We start from the raw sequence: 15,913 nt of genomic DNA on the forward strand, positions 1-15,913 counted from the left end.
TGTAGGAGGAAACGTGGCGGAGGTAAGAGCGGATCTGCCAGCGTTGTGTCAGCCACCGATTTGCTCACGCTGGGGAAATCCTTTGCTCGGCGCTTTCGGCCGGCTCTAGGTTACTCTCGCAGCACACCGGGGCTGCGGCGAGGATTTAAGAACAGGTCCGAGAGTTTTCCTGAAGTATTTATTTGCCATCAACTATTGTAAAAAGTTTTGCTTGAGCTACTTTTGTTATTTGTGGAAAAGGCGTGTTTCCGGGAAAACTTCTAGAATTCAGGTTTTGTTTTTCTCAAACTACTGCTGAGGCAAATGTAGTTCAGACCACATGGTATCTGCTCGTGAGGCACTCATTTAGGTTAGCTGCGAAAGACAGGAGATGAGATAAATGTAATGGAAACTATTGGCCCATGTAAGTTCTCCTGGATGACCTGAGCAAAATGAGCCACCGGGTATCTCTTACTAGAAGAAAACCAGAGATAGGGAGAGAAATCAGAACCTGGAGAAAAAAGAAACATGACAGCCGTAATCTGTTACTATTGCAACCTGATTACGGGATTCGTTGACATGGTGGGGGACCCTTTCTTTCGGCAATAAAGACTGCGTCTTGCTTTCATGTAACCACAAGGAAAGTATTTCCAGACACATCAACCTTTAAAACCGATTCTTTCTTCAATTTCCTTTAAAAAGAGCAAACATACAACATGGCCGTGAACAAAATAAGCCACACCACCACCTCATCACGTTTTTAAATTCTGTTCCGTACAGTCCTGAGTTAGTAAAGAACTCCAGCACTTCCAGTACAGAAAGACCCTTATAAAACTAAAGGGGATTAGCCTTAATTGTACTTATGAGGGAAAAGTAAACACATACTTTAGTTCCTTTCTAAGTTAATGTTTAAAAGGAAACTATCTCCCAAATCATATTAATCTACTTCTCGACAGTCAAATACCCTATCGGCTTCCATGGGAGTTCGCAGTAACAGCTGCATATTTGAACCTCATTGAGCATGATGGAAATGTGTTATTGTTAAGAACGAAATATCTGTTGGAGGAATTATACACTGAGTTAGCAGAGAGCAAGAGGAACTGGGTGCGTATCGCGTCAGGATTATTAAGGGATGCTGGTGAGCTCTGAGTAAGAGCGACCCTTGACTTTGTCTCGGCATTTATATGATGAACTCTTTCAAATATAACTGTGTTCTCTTGAAGTCCCCCGTGTAAAAAAGGAAGGAGGTGAGAGGACCACAGAAAAAGAGGGGAACAGGGAAACGGTTATGTAGGAGAAAAACACTAAAGGGAAGTAGAAATACAGAGAAGCTCTTACGAGGCTACCAGCAAACAAAGGGCATTTAGTCAGATAATAACCTCCATCCAAGCTCTTGCATCGAGTTAACTGAAAAAAAAACCAACCCCATACCAGCTATGTTTGCAACTGTCCGGTATATTTTTATCCTGTCGTTTTCTGACTAAAATGACAAACAAATTCTCCCCTGAGACGGTATTCACAACAGCCAGGAAATAGTGCTAATGTTGACCTAAATAAATAAAGCTTCTCCTGCGTGAGAATTCCTGCAAGGATCCTTTAACACAAGGTACTTTCAAAACATTTACTGCAAAATGCATACGAAACCCTGGGGGACAAACAACCTGCTAGACACTATGGTCTCACTATCCCAATTTGGCAAGCGAGGCTGAGAGCTTTATAAATACGCTGCTGAAGAAAACAGTGGTACTCAGGGTAAGACTTCTGATGCCAACTCCAAAGGTCCTGGATCCTACTGGTAGACCCTTCAGTTAGAGCACAGATGAATTTTCATTGGGAAAAAAAATAATATTAGTTTGTCGAGTTGTATGCATGGGTTTGGGCTAAGGGCACACATACAGCTTTAACTACCCGCATTGTCTTATGATGATTTGCATGGTGTTTTCCACCCCAGGTGGTGCTATTACTCCTGCTTAACTTTTTGACAGGGTCATTCATTGCTGTTAATGAGAGCAGTTACACACTTAACAAAATAAGTCTCTTTAGATGCACTCTTTATCGAGGGGAATTACATCTGTTATATCTTAATCAATCTGAAGCGGTAGAGCCGAGATCCCTTTCCGGAAGCAAGCTGTCCAAAGACAGGGGCAAGTCTAGAGGAAGATTTTGTGGAGGCTTATTTAGGATTTTATCGTAAACGCATCAAACTCAGCAGTGTTAGAGGTTGTTGGTAAAAATATTATTGCTACTCCTACTTTCTATTTGCATCATAGGTTTGAAGTTGGTCTTGTTCCATTTGCAGCCTACATACCGCTGCAGCATCCTTCCTTTTGCTCTACCTGCTAACCCGTCAAAAAGGTGGGCAGTTAGCAAAACCTCCGCCGAGCAGCAATTAGCAAGTCTTCTGTTCCAGCAGAGGTGACAAAGCTGGCTTTTGTTTTTCCAGGACTTGGAGCTAGAATGGCAAGGAAGGGCCATTATTTCCATTTAGTGCCCCCTGTAACGCTGCCCACTTACCTTAAAGATGTTCTCCTGCATGGGCCCTATGAGTCAGTACCTTCCTCACATGCGACATAGATACAAAGCCTTTGGGTGTGCAGATGTCATTGTGAATTAATCCACTTCAGCCACCTAAGTCCTTTCTGCCTTTCATCACCTCTATTGGAGTTGAACTAAATATAATCTACGCATTTTCCCTTCCACTTTCTCTTCTGATGCACTCTCCTATTCTAGTTGCTCCTCATAGGAGCCAAAGTAACTTTTGTTTGTGACCCAGGGAACTTTATTGAATAAGTATATCTAGAAGTGTTTCTAACACTGAACAGCACACAAACGGCATGATTACTTTTAGTGTCTCCTATTGAACAGAAAGTATTTTAATAACCTGAAAGATTCTTCAGTGAACAGTGCTGGATCTGAACAATTTATAGCGTATTTAAATATTTTTACATTGGTACCCAAGATTGAATTCCAATATTTCTCTTTTGTATCTCTGAGCATTTTAATACACTTCTGGGAACACTTACCTTTTATGATGAAAACAATATTTTCTAACATAAAGTGGTGATTTCAGCTTAAGTGCAACCATATGTATCTTAGGGCAAGGGCTTTTGGTTCTAAATAACTGTTTCATGTTAAGGATCTTTCACAATGGAAATGTCACAAACTACCATATACCAGCTCTCTTGGAGAAACAAAGATAAAATGCAGAACAGTATAGCTTCTATAGTTAAGAGTAAACACTTTGAAGCACAACTGCAAAATGAGATTTTTTTTTTTTTTCATTGAAAATTGTATAACTACAGAGATACGGGAAAAACACAAAACAAATCTACTCGATGTAATGAGCTTGTCTCTCTTGGCCCGGGTTAGATCATGTCCTATTTTAGTTTACCAGTCTGATTACTGGTGGGTAATAACAGTGCTAAATCTAATTTCACAAAACTATGCAAATAACTTACCTCTGGGTCTGTACAGCATATACCCCTCATAGGTAGAAACATCACATTCCGTAATTTTGTTTCAGGCCAAGAGCTCAAATCTTGCAGAAACTTGAAGTAGTCTTTACAGATTTGAGGGACATTTTTGTGTCCATTTCACAAAAAGAAAAACTGAGGCAGAAAGCATTTAAACTGCCAGTAAATGACTCTGATATTGCAGCTGGGTCCCTAAGCTGTTTGCCTACAGTAATAATGCCGGTCAAGGTTTGGCAGTCCCAACACTTTTTTCTAAGAAGTATATAATGCCTCTTCTCCTGTGTCCGCTGGGTATATTACTTTGACACTGGGAAAAGATCCATGTAAAAATATTTGTATCATAATATCAAGGATATGCACTCATTTATATCGCCTAATGGCAAAACACTGGTGAGGAGCAATTATTAATTTTTGGGGGTAAAATGACTTTAGTTGTTCAACTTGTGCATAAACCAGAAGAAAAAGCAGAGGACTTGGGCAAACAGTGAGAGAACAGCCGTCAGATTTTCCAGCTCCTAAACCTTCTCAGACTTGCACCATCTGCCCTAAAGGTTGATATTCGCCTGTGGGTCACAACGTGTTTATTGTGCATTTGCTCCATGGCCTGCACCCTGGGCTAGGGAATTTGGGAGGGCTGTGAAATCATAGAATCATTTAGATTGGAAAAGATCCTTAAGATTCTTGACTCCAACCGTGAACCTAGCACTGCCAAGTCTACCACTAAACCATGTCCCTAAGCGCCACATCTACACGTCTTTTAAATACCCCCAGGGATGGTGACTCAACCGCTTCCCTGGGCAGCCTGTTCCAATGCTTGATAACCCTTTCTGTGAAGACTTTTTTCCTAATATCCAATCTAAACCTCCCTGGTGCAACTTGAGGCCGTTTCCTCTTGTCCCATCACCTGCTACTTGGGAAAAGAGACTGACCCCCTTTTTGCTACAACCTCTCTTCAGGTAGTTGTAGAGAGCGATAAGGTCTGCCTTCAGCGTCCTTTTCTCCAGGCTAAACAACCCCGGGGCCCTCAGCCGCTCCTTGTGAGACTTGTGCTCCAGACCCTTCACCAGCTCTGCTGCTCTTCTCCAGACATGCTCCAACACCTCAAAGTCTGTCTTCTAGTGAGGGGCCCAAAACTGAACACAGTGTTCGAGGTGCGGCCTCGCCAGTGCCGAGTACAGGGGGACAATCACTGCCCTAGTCCTGCTTACCATGCTATTCCCGATACAAGCCAGAATGCTGTTGGCCCCCTTGGCCACGCTGCTGGGTCATATTCAGCCAGCTGTCCACCAACACCCCCAGGTCCTTTTCTGCCTGGCAGCTTTCCAGCCACTCTTCCCCAAGCCTGAAGCGCTGCATGGGGTTGTTGTGACCCAAGTGCAGGACCTGGCACTTGGCCTTGTTGAACCTCACAGCATTGGCCTCAGCCCATGAATCCAGCCTGTCCAGATCCCTCTGTAGAGCCCTCCTACCCTCAAGCAGAGCAACGCTCCCACCTAACTTGGTGTAATCTGCAAACTTGCTGAGGGTGCACTTGACCCCCTCATCCAGGTCATTGATAAAGATATTAAACAGAGCGGGCCCCAATACCGAGCCCTGGGGAACACCACTTGTGACCGGCCGTGAACTGGATTTAACTCTGTTCACCACCACTCTTGGGGCCTGGCCATCCAGCCGGGTTTGTACCCAGCAAAGAGTACGCCCATCCAAGCCATGAGCAGCCAGCTTCTCCAGGAGAATGCGGTGGGAAACAGCGTCGAAGGCTTTACTAAAACCCAGGTAAACAACATCCACAGCCTTTCCGTCATCCACTAAGCAGGTCACCTTGTCATAGGAGGAGATCAGGTTAGTTAAATGCTCTGCAAGCACCCGGCCATGGAGGCAGGGGATGTCACTGCTTGTGAGCCTACAGTGGTTGTGCTCCTCACCTGGTACCTGCTCTCTATCGCGGCTGAGTACACTTCTGGGCCCTACCTTGCCTCACAGCTACAGGAGCTGGGTAGCTGAGTGCACTGCTCGTCCCCCTAGTCCCTGTGGTGCCGGGGTGTGCCGTGCCGGGGGGGCTGGAAGCGCGCGTGCCCGGGCGGGCGCTGGCGGTGAGCCTCACCTGTGAGCCCCACGATGCCGGGGGCCCTCCGTGCCGCAGCAGCCATCCCGTGCTGTGCCGTGCCGCCAGCCTTCCTTCTTTAATCAGGCTTTTAATCAATCAGCACTTGGGACAAAGCACAGGCCTGAAGAGCAGATGATGTATGCCAATATTTTCCGATCTTTTATTGGTGACTCATTTTTTGTGCAGCCTGTTTTCCATGAGGAGAAGAAGGCAACCCAGATACTACCAGGGAAGGGAGGTGTGAAGATTCAGATAACTACAATAAAGATAATTCCAAATTATTTGTCGGGAAAACTCAAGATGACTATCATTATTAATAATTTCATCTCTGAGGTCTGCGCAGTTACGTGAGACTGAAATGAAACTTGGCCTAAGGTTTCCCTGCCTTTCAGTGGGTTCTGATTGTTGGCTTAAAGATGCAGTTGCTGTGAAGATGCTGTCTCTCGTAATCTCACATTTATCTTTTTCTCAGGTTCCTCACAAATCTTTCGACATTCCTTGCTCGGGAGTAATCCCCACTAAATCTAAAGTACGTGGCAGTACTCTGAAGGCAAAAAATCTGGGAGTAAAATCTAGAACAAAAAACATAGGCTGAAAAACAAATGATTAATCACAAGTAAGTAGGTAAGAAGAAAGTCATAGAATACCAGTACTTCTCAATTATTTAAACTTAATCAGCAGCATATAAATCACTGTATCTTAACGTGACACTTTCCTGTACCACTAAGCCTCTCTCAAAAAATATATTTTGGGTATTGGCCTAAAGAGCATTCTCAGAGAGTAGATCAACACAAAGCAAAACCGTCGGTAAGAGGAAATGATTCAACCAAAAGTTATATAGTTAATAAACGACATAACGCTACCTATAAAGCCCTGAATGTGATTTGAAAAGTGCAGGCTGGATTCTTAGCTGCTTAAATTGACATAGCTGCGCGGCTTTGTGGAGCTGAGCCACCTCGCACCAGAGCAGGATCTGTCTTATGTACCTTGGGCCTCTTAGAGAAACAGTAAAGAAGAAAAACAAACAAAACCCGTCAAATCGCTCTAACGATTGCTTGTCTATATTGATAACTACATTAAGCTAATTAAAACCTTTTTTTTTTCTCCACCTAATTATTATGATAAAGGCTTTTTCTTGTGCAAACTCATTAGTAGAGCTTATTCTCTGTCATTTACGTTTGCTAATATAAATAGCCAGAAAGCACTGATGAATAAGCCACTGGCTCTGAAATCCGGCGGTACAGAGAGGTCTATGCTCGTAGTCATGTGAAGTAAATAAATACAATGTGCTATCCTCTGTCGCCAACATTCCCCATGCTTATATGCGCCGTTTTATACATTTGATGTCTTAAGTTATTCTTCCCATTGCAGCTACGTAGGCACCATCAAAAGCAAGAAGCACCTGAAATAGTTGTGCCCTGATGCCAGGGTGCACGCTAAGCCCTGGGAGGTCGTGCTGTGTTTTCCGAAGGGAGATAGGAAACCTGCTCTTCCTGGGCCAGCCGCAGGAGCCATCGGGAGCACACGGGCTCTCTCTAGTCCAGAGGAAACAGGGTAGGGTTGGAGCACATGGAGCCGGGAAGGATTAGGTGCAGGTGGCACCCGCTCTGCGGGTTTCTGGCTGGAAGGCAGGAATTGCTAATTGGTGAGGAGGTGTTTGTTGGGTTTCGGCAGCAGAAAGGGCAGCGATGAGGCCCAGGAGAGATGATAGTGAGAAGGCCCCAGTGGGAAGTGCCATGCCAGTCCAGTACAGCAGCACCTGGGGCACGAGAGCTCAGGTATCTCAGGTGCATCTGGACTGCAGGCAAGAGGAGGCATCTCCAGGTGTTGCCTCCAAATCGAAATTCTTGGGAAGAGATTAAAATCGGAGCCTCTCTCTTGGATCTAAGCCCTTGCAACCTGCTTCTCCTCCCAAAGCAGTCAAGGCTGGGGTTCAGACAAGACTTTCCAAGTTTACCGTTGGGAGACACGGTTGGTGGTCACACACCGTGCCCTGGCGAGTCCTACAGCCTGCTGACAGGAGGGCAGGCAGGCAGGGCATGGCCACCATTCACTACTGCACATCCCCATCAGCAGCCGGGGTGCCGGGCAGAGGAGAGGATTGGCTACCATCTGCAGAGGTGGCAGAAGAGCTCAGGCAAGTGAAAAGGCTTTTATTGATCTGAGGACTGTGGCTACGTAAAGCAGGAGTGCTGTGTTCCACAGTGAAAGGTTGGGCATCATATTGGTCTATTGCTTCCCAACTTTTCCATAGACATATGCATATATGAGTAACACGTATTTACATACACCTGTATGGATTTACATGCACAGAAAGACTGACTATAAAACAGAATGGAAATATGGTGATTTAGAGAATAACAAACCTAGACATTAGAGAATGACTAAGAGCAACAGCACACGAAATAGTTCTCCTCAGCTCCCGATGCCCTGTGAGTTGGAATAATCTATCTGAAGCCTTTTCCCTGGAGGTATGCTGGAGGAGGGGTGTCAGCAGGGGTGCTACGGTGAGAGCATGGCTGGGAAGATTATTTGTGTGAGAGAAGGTGAAAAAAGTCAGGAGGACTTCATATCTCTGCCGTGCGCTCCTACGGATGTGACCCTTTCACGTGCATGGCTCTTGTTGTTTTACAGGAGTAAGCGAGACTGCGAGAGCAGGATCTGAAATGCGTGGGCAGTATTTTTGCTCAGTCTTATCAAAAGCAAAGCAACATCAAAATACTGAAGTTGACAGAAATAGTTTTAGTACGTAATCATTATTTCCCACACATAATTTACGGCTAGATTGGCAAAAGCATTCTTACTTAACCACTCTCATGGACAATACCCGGTTCAATAGCCAGGCACTAAGAAGTTACAATGCTTCTCCCAATAAACTTAGACTAGCGCAGGGTGTAAAAGCCATTGTAGCTGTGCAAATCTCGGACTCCTTCACCTCCTACACACGCATGGTCTATGGAAGACACAGGTATGAGCGAGGTAGGCTGGAGCACGCAACGTGAGCCCGGACACCTTGGGAAAACTCTAAACCCAACCTGCTTCGCAGTTCTCCATGCCCTCCTGGACAAGCCACCCACCACCCAATCCTATTTCTGAGAAGACACGAACTACCACACGATCTCCTTACCTCCCGGAGATACTGGGAGGATGCAGTCCTCCGTCTGCAGGGCGCGCGGCTCCTGCCGCTGTGGGGATTCGCTGGGCAGAGGCTCTGGAGCAAACACCCGTGCGAGTGAACAGAGCAACAAATTTGTACAGATGTAAGGTAGCGGTTGTGTAACAAACCTGGTGATTTACATTTGCTATCTGCAGGTAGGGATGAAGCGCGTGTTGCCTGCAGTGCGCTTGCACGCTCGTACACGCACACCCCGGAGGGAGAGTAAAGCGGAGCCCTTGGATCTCAGTCAAGGCGGTGATTCAGCGGCAGAGCAGCACGCGCGGGATGGGTAGCTGCTAGCCAGCTACTTGTTGGGTGGGCTTGGGCTAATTAAGCTGTCTGATTGGAGAAAGGAATCAAGGATTCTGGAGCGAGGAGAAAACAAAAGTGCAGGTCAAACTTCAGTGTCCATTAGCTCGACGCGTCATTTCGTGACAGTTTACAGACCTGTGCAGGAGAACAAAGTGGAAGGCATCTATTTTTATGTCGCGGAGGGATGCTGAGCTCAAGACAAGACTTAGTCTGTGAAACACGGAGTTTGGCTTCTTTTTAGTCTTAATCCACCTCCTGCTACACACTCCTCTGTTCAAAACAGCACACATCTTCATAGCATCACTTGCATGCGGGGTAGCCTTGTTTTGTTACAGGACCGGGTTCAGGGAGGAAATTGGTTTCTGATGCTCTGAATGCCTTTGTAAATGAATGATGAATGAAGACGCAGGCAAACCGGGAGATACAGGGAAGAAATTGATAAATAGAAGAGAACGCTGTGGAAAAAAACCAAGGGGATCAAAATTACTTACACAAAATCCAGTAGTAATTTGCATGCTTGATATTAGGTATTAATGGCATCTTTCTCCCTGCTGCACTGAAACACTTTTCATATGCACAAATAAAGGCAACTGCCAACCATCCCAGTGTTTGTGTTAGTTTTAGAGAACCCCCACATTTAATTTCCAAGCTTAAAAGGAAATAAGAAACCTGGAGCTCTGGAGATCATTGCTGTTTCCTTCCAGAGCAATTCTGCATGTTTGACATCTTATCTATTGTTTATGTCAGGCAAACAGTGCCTGGACAACACACAGAGTGGGCTGCAGCGGTAACACGGGGAGCGAATACCTATGAGTCTCGGTGATTCATCACTCCAAGGAGCTCTCGCTTTAATCATGGAGGACTGGCAGATGAGGAAGACCATGAGAATTTATGACCGTGGGGCAGAGTGACAGCTGTCCCAGGCATTCCAACCTCAATCTACAAATCAATGCTTTTATTAGAAAGTGACAGCATTAATGGTGAAGGGCTGAGGAACCACTGCTCCCCCAGAAGAAAACTGCCATGGGAGAGAGCAACCCTGCTTCACCCACGGGGGGGGGGGGGGGGAAATCAATTGGAAATGAAAGCTTTTTGATGGCCAAGGGATCCATCTGTAAGCTCACCTCTAGCTAAGGTAATCTTGCCTCCCTGAGTGTTGGGCTGCCTCTTTTATCACAGACGTGAAGCAGGGTAGTGCCAGGACACTGTAAGCAGCCATTAGCTGTGGAGCATCCCCCAGCCCTGCCAGCATCCCCGCGGGGACACTGCGTTTCCCTGCTCCACCTCCACAGAGACCTTTATACACCCACTCTGCTGTTTTAAATGAACAGTTTGGTGTCCACATCGTGTTTTACATAACAGACCGATGCTCCATTGCTCCTCGACCACAGCCAGCTGGGTCCTGGCGGAAAGCAGCAATCCCTACCGGTCGTGGAAAAATGAGAGCTTCCCTTCTTGTGGCTGGAACAGATAACTAGAAATTAAGAGATCTGGGCTCTGTCATCACTGACAACGCTCACAAGGTGCGGGTGAATAGTTTCCTTATCCGTGTGACTCAGTTTCTCCATCTCTGAAACAGAAAAGATGCCTCACTGGAGTTTTTATTCACAAAAAGGGATTTGAGGCTTTCTGTTGGGCGGAGACGCAAAAGTGCGAAGCCCTATTATGGGCAGCAGCTGTGGCCTGCTTACACCCAGAAATAAAGAACTAAAAAAGGGACATACCGAACACTTACGTATCACCTGCCACACGACCCTCTGCACAAACCGAGAAATGCACTTTATTTTAGAGGAGGGACCTGCCCGGAGGCTGCCGCTGCCCGCTGGGGCGGTACAAGGGACTTCTATGCAGACCCCACTCCCAGACTGAACTGCTCCAGCAAAAGCGGTATCTGCCTTCCAACCTCAAAGAAATTTCCGTGGGAATTGTGCCCCTTTCCCAGCCCTATTTGAATCACTTAAAGCTGCGAGCCTTTCCGGCCCACAAACACTTGATTAATCAAGATGTGTCAGCCCATACCTGCTGCAAGGACCGAGCCACGCGGCCGCTGAGGCCACCGTTACCGTGTCCCATCAGGGTAGTTTAGGGCTGGTTGATTCGTCTGTTTGGTTTCAGTTTTCAGTAGCTGTAAAACCAGTGCAAATAATCAAAAGGGAAAAAAAAGAAGAAAAAGAAAAATAAAAAAAAAAGAGCTCAAACACTTGCTTTCTGACTGCACGTCCTGCAGTTGTTTGCAGAAAGCAAAGTCAAAAGCAAGGTTGCGCTCACAAGCTGATGCCCACTTTGTCATCGCAAACCATAGGGACAACGCATTCAATTTGGAGATACTACCTGTGGAGCTGAGTGCCGACACAGGATAAGGGTCACCTAGTGCTGCAAAGGCAACAACAAGAGGTCTTTCTTCAGAGAGGACGCGAAATCCTACGTGAAGCCCATTACGCTACCGTGGTGTCTGCGTCACTGTCTCTGTGGAATGCTTAGGAAGAGGAGGGTCACCACTCCCAGAGCTGCTGGAGGCTGCCACTTCTCACTCAGTGATAATTGACAGGGCTATCGTTAATTGGCGGGAGACCAAGGAACAAGCCCGCCTCCTTCTGAGAAAGGGCAACCAGTTCAGAGCTTCAGGGTCATTTCTAGTAACACCCTCCTACCAATCTCCATTTGCTTTCAAGGGTGATCAGAAATGTAGCAGGTGGGGAAAAAAAAAAAAGAGAGACTTTTTAGGGACTGATCAACCACTTGAGATTTTGTTGAATCCTTATGACATACCTTTACCATTTCATTAGGAAATATTGCTATTCTTTTCTTAAGGTCTACTCTTTTGGGGGGGCAGCATCAGTAGCCAGGACCACAACTGAAGTTTCTGTATGGAAATATCCTCGCAGAGAAATGTCCCAGACACGAGCATTACTGAGACTTAAGGTGTTGACATAACATTTTCCTGCTTCTACTTTGACTTCTGCAGTGGGTCATTTCTACCCACCACGTAAGCAAGACTGAGTGTTACTTCTAAGGATGTTACCCCAGGAATGCAATTTTTTCCCATGGCTGATGGAAGAGACAAGAACTATCTTCCAAGTCATCACTGTGGCTATAGTCAGTGATCAGAGAAAAACATTAAAAATATTTTGGTGCTTATATAAACTAGAATGGTATCAAACAAATGCTTAGAAATTAGGAGAAAGTAAAAATAATAAGCCCACTGTATCTTTGAAGTTCCTACAGTAATGTGAAACATTATTCTATTAATCTCTTTGGAAATCAGTTTCCTGTATTGTTGCCTCTATATGTGCAGGATGACTGTTTATGCAGCTAGTTCCTAAGCTCTATACATTTCCAGCTGAAAGATCAGAAGAAAAATGGGCAAGTTACAAAAAGTCACCGCAGTTGTCATTCTTGATCACAGAAGACTCTTGGTAATGACAACGATTCCCAGGATAAGATGACTGAGCGTTTGAAAGAGAAAAACATAATTGATATTGTCAAGTTATTGCCTAGTGACTTGGTGGCTTGAGGAGAGTTTTGCAAAGATACAAGGAAGCCGATGATGCTGTGGGCTGTGATACTCCAAACCACCTATCGGCTTAGCACTTCCATCCTGGAGAAACTCTGACTTTTCACTTCTTTCCTTGCTCTCCAGAAGGGGACGAGTAAGCAGCTCTGGAAAACAGCAGATTCCAAGATCTGCCATAAGAGTATTCCTAACATTTTAATGACCTGGGAGCCAGACATTTTTTTTTTTTTGGTTTTGGTTAGTATTTCAGTAACATGCCTCAGATGTTTTGCTTCACTTCTTAACCTCAAAGGCGGTACAGCATAGCCAGACGCTTGCAAAATGCAGCGTCATGGACAGGCACCAAAAGAGTGCCGCATATACAATGGAAAAAATGAAGTAGTGGCACATACGCATCTATAGCTATATATACACACACACACGCTGGCATTCAGGTGAGCACAGGCAGCCTGGATTTTCCAGGCTGACGTGTTATTTACTCTTCTCCCGGCTTTGGAAGATTTTCCCCGGAGCTCGTAATCTGCCCTTCTCAAGCAGGGCTCAGTCTCCCTCACCCACCGGGAGTCTCTTCCGATGGAACCGGCTCGCCTCCCTTCTCAGCTGATGTTAAGTAAACATCAGCTTTTAACCCGTAGGGTATTACACTTGACCGTTGCACCCCCTGCAAATATCTTCATAAATAAATGCTCGAGTGACGAGGAAGGAGGAGATGGCAGGATTCAGGGGGAAAAATAGCGCGTGCAAAATTTGACTGAGCTGTCCGGTCACTACATCCTGATACAAAGGTGATTGGGGAGCTTTTGTGATGGATGACATGTCATTCACAAGAGCTCTGTCTGTAGTTGCCAGCACAGAAAGAGGTCCTTAAAATTCCAGCAGCTGAAGCCCTGCCATCCGTCAGGGAGAGGAACACAGCCATCCACCCACCCGCTTGGCCGGCGCGGGAGCCCAAACGATGAGCATAAGTCACAATCATTTTGTTTGTGCAAAACTCTTGGCCATGGAGTAGCAGCCGGTGCCTGGCTCACTCCTATTTGTACTGACAAGTACATCTGTACACAGGGGCTCCCAAACTCCTGGCGTGCAGGGGTTTTCCTACCTGGCAGCAAACCGGTCAGAGGGGAACATGCTGCCGCTTACAGGGGGATTTTTCGGTGGCAGGAGTACAGCGCATTCCTACCCGTGAGAATGATTGATATCATAAAACAGCTTGGAAATGAGGTCAGCGTTGTTTAGGCTTCCATTTGTAGGCATTCAAATACTATTGTAATCCAATTCATCTTTTTTTCCTCTCGACTCACCCGTCACCTAGGGTGCAAAGTGGAAATGGTTTTTGTCTGCCTTTGTTTGGATCTCAGCAGCGTTAATTTTTAATTGAAAGCCATGCTTTTACACCAAGAAGCCAGATGGATTTGATTCAAACTTCGCTCAAGCATCCTTTGACTGAGCTTCAAGTAATTTCTATCAGTTTAGACTAAAATAAAAGAGTGCTCTACGCATTCCCCATTCAGAATGTTTGAGGAACTGTGCAGATGAGACCCCCACCTTCTCCCCCTGCAGCTCTTGGTTACTCGGTCTGGCTCCCACGCTGGCTAAACGCGGGCCAATTCCTGGTGAAATAAATAGTGTTTCCTCGTCCCTACAAAAGCGTATGGCTTCTTTGCCCGACTTCTAAATTCTCCACAAGTTAACACCTGTGGCCAATAGGGCCTGAGGGATGAAGCGATATGAAGGCAGGTCATTATTTGAGTAAACATGAGATGATGCCACGAGGAAGTATTTGACTCACCGGGCGGCAGAGAGGAACAGCAGCGTTATTCTGCTTTCCTCTCTTTCTTCGTTAAGGCGGGCACCGCCAGCCATTTTTCACATCGCACAGCTGTCCTCCCCCATCCCCTATGGCCGAACCGGTGGTTTGGGGAATGACGTAACTGGAGCAGGAATTTGGGCTCGGCAGCCTTTTCCCCACCGGTTTGACGCACCAGCTGGGGAACACCTGCGATTAACGGGCCCAGTGTTTTGCTACAGAGAACACAGGGCAGTTGGCAGGGCTGGTGCATCTCGTCTTCCCCGATTTGCACAGGGGGAACCGAGGGGTAGATGCACAAGTCAAGGCGCAAGTATTGCCACAGCTCAGAGTAAGTATCATTTAATCTCGGTTCTGGGCTGAAGGGGAGCTACCCACCAAAGGGAGAGGCTATGGGGTTGATCCCCAGTTCCCATCCCGCAACTGGCCCCCGGGCGGGCAGGATCAGCTCGCTGACCTTTCCAGGAACGGGGCCGCGTGTCTGAGCAAAGACGCAGTCAGGATCAACCCCCGTGACTCTGGATAAATGAAACACTTTGCCGTCTGGCATATCACTCCGTTTCCCACGAATGGCACAAATAGTCACCGCGGCATGTACAAACACAAGGAATCTATTATTGGCGCCTCTCCTTGGCTCGCCGTCGTGACGTCCAACCTGGAGGCAAGTGTTAATGCCCTTATAAGGCTCCTCGCACACATTTAAATGTGTTATCCTTTGGCCGATGATACAAACTGCTATCTCAGTAGCATACGGCATGGGGAGGTGGGAGATTTTCTTGGCTCTGTGGTGAGAGAGAAATTAAAAAGGAGCCTACAATGCTGAGTCACTGTGACAAATAACTTACTATGGAATACATTCAGGCTTTAGCAAGGAGGCAGCTGATAGTGAGTCAGTGACTGACTAGTGCCTCCTAGATTTTCCTCCTTGGGAAAGATTCAATTTAATGGGATGAAGCGCCAGCGAAAAGTCATTCTCGGTGTTACCGAGTCAATATCGCTAATTATACACACGGTTAAAACTGTCAAGTTACATTACACGTCGTGTAATATGTGCATTTTGTTTGGCGTACAGCATCCCCCTGTTATGAAGCAGTTCAGTACGTCCCATTAAAAACACTGGTTTTCAGACGCTAGAAATTTTGCCAAACTTCAACTGTTTGGCCATGTTAATTCAAGCATCTCCCCTCTTTTGGTTGCTCAACTTTGCAGGCTTATAAATGTCCTCTTTAGTGTTCTGGTTTAGCCCTCCATAGCACAACTTAAACCAAAAAAAAAACCAAAACCCAAACCCCTTCCAAGTGCAAAATGGGTACAGTTTTGAGGCAGAAGATAGAAGAACGTCACAATTCACCCAAACATTTAGTACCAGTGAAGTCAAATTTGCACGCGCTCAATCGTGGCCAATTTGCATGTGTGTGTGTATGTGTGTCTTCCTTCTCCCCCTCTGCAGTCTGACAGACCCGTACTCAGACGGGGAAACAAGATCTCGCCCCGAGAAGAGGCTCTCTCGGAAGCACAGACCCAGGGGAGGGAAGCAGAAAGCAGATCTGAGCAACTTTGTTCT

The sequence above is a fragment of the Vanellus vanellus genome, assembly GCF_965231255.1.
Source record: "Vanellus vanellus genome assembly, chromosome: 6".
Classification (NCBI taxonomy): Eukaryota; Metazoa; Chordata; class Aves; order Charadriiformes; family Charadriidae; genus Vanellus; species Vanellus vanellus.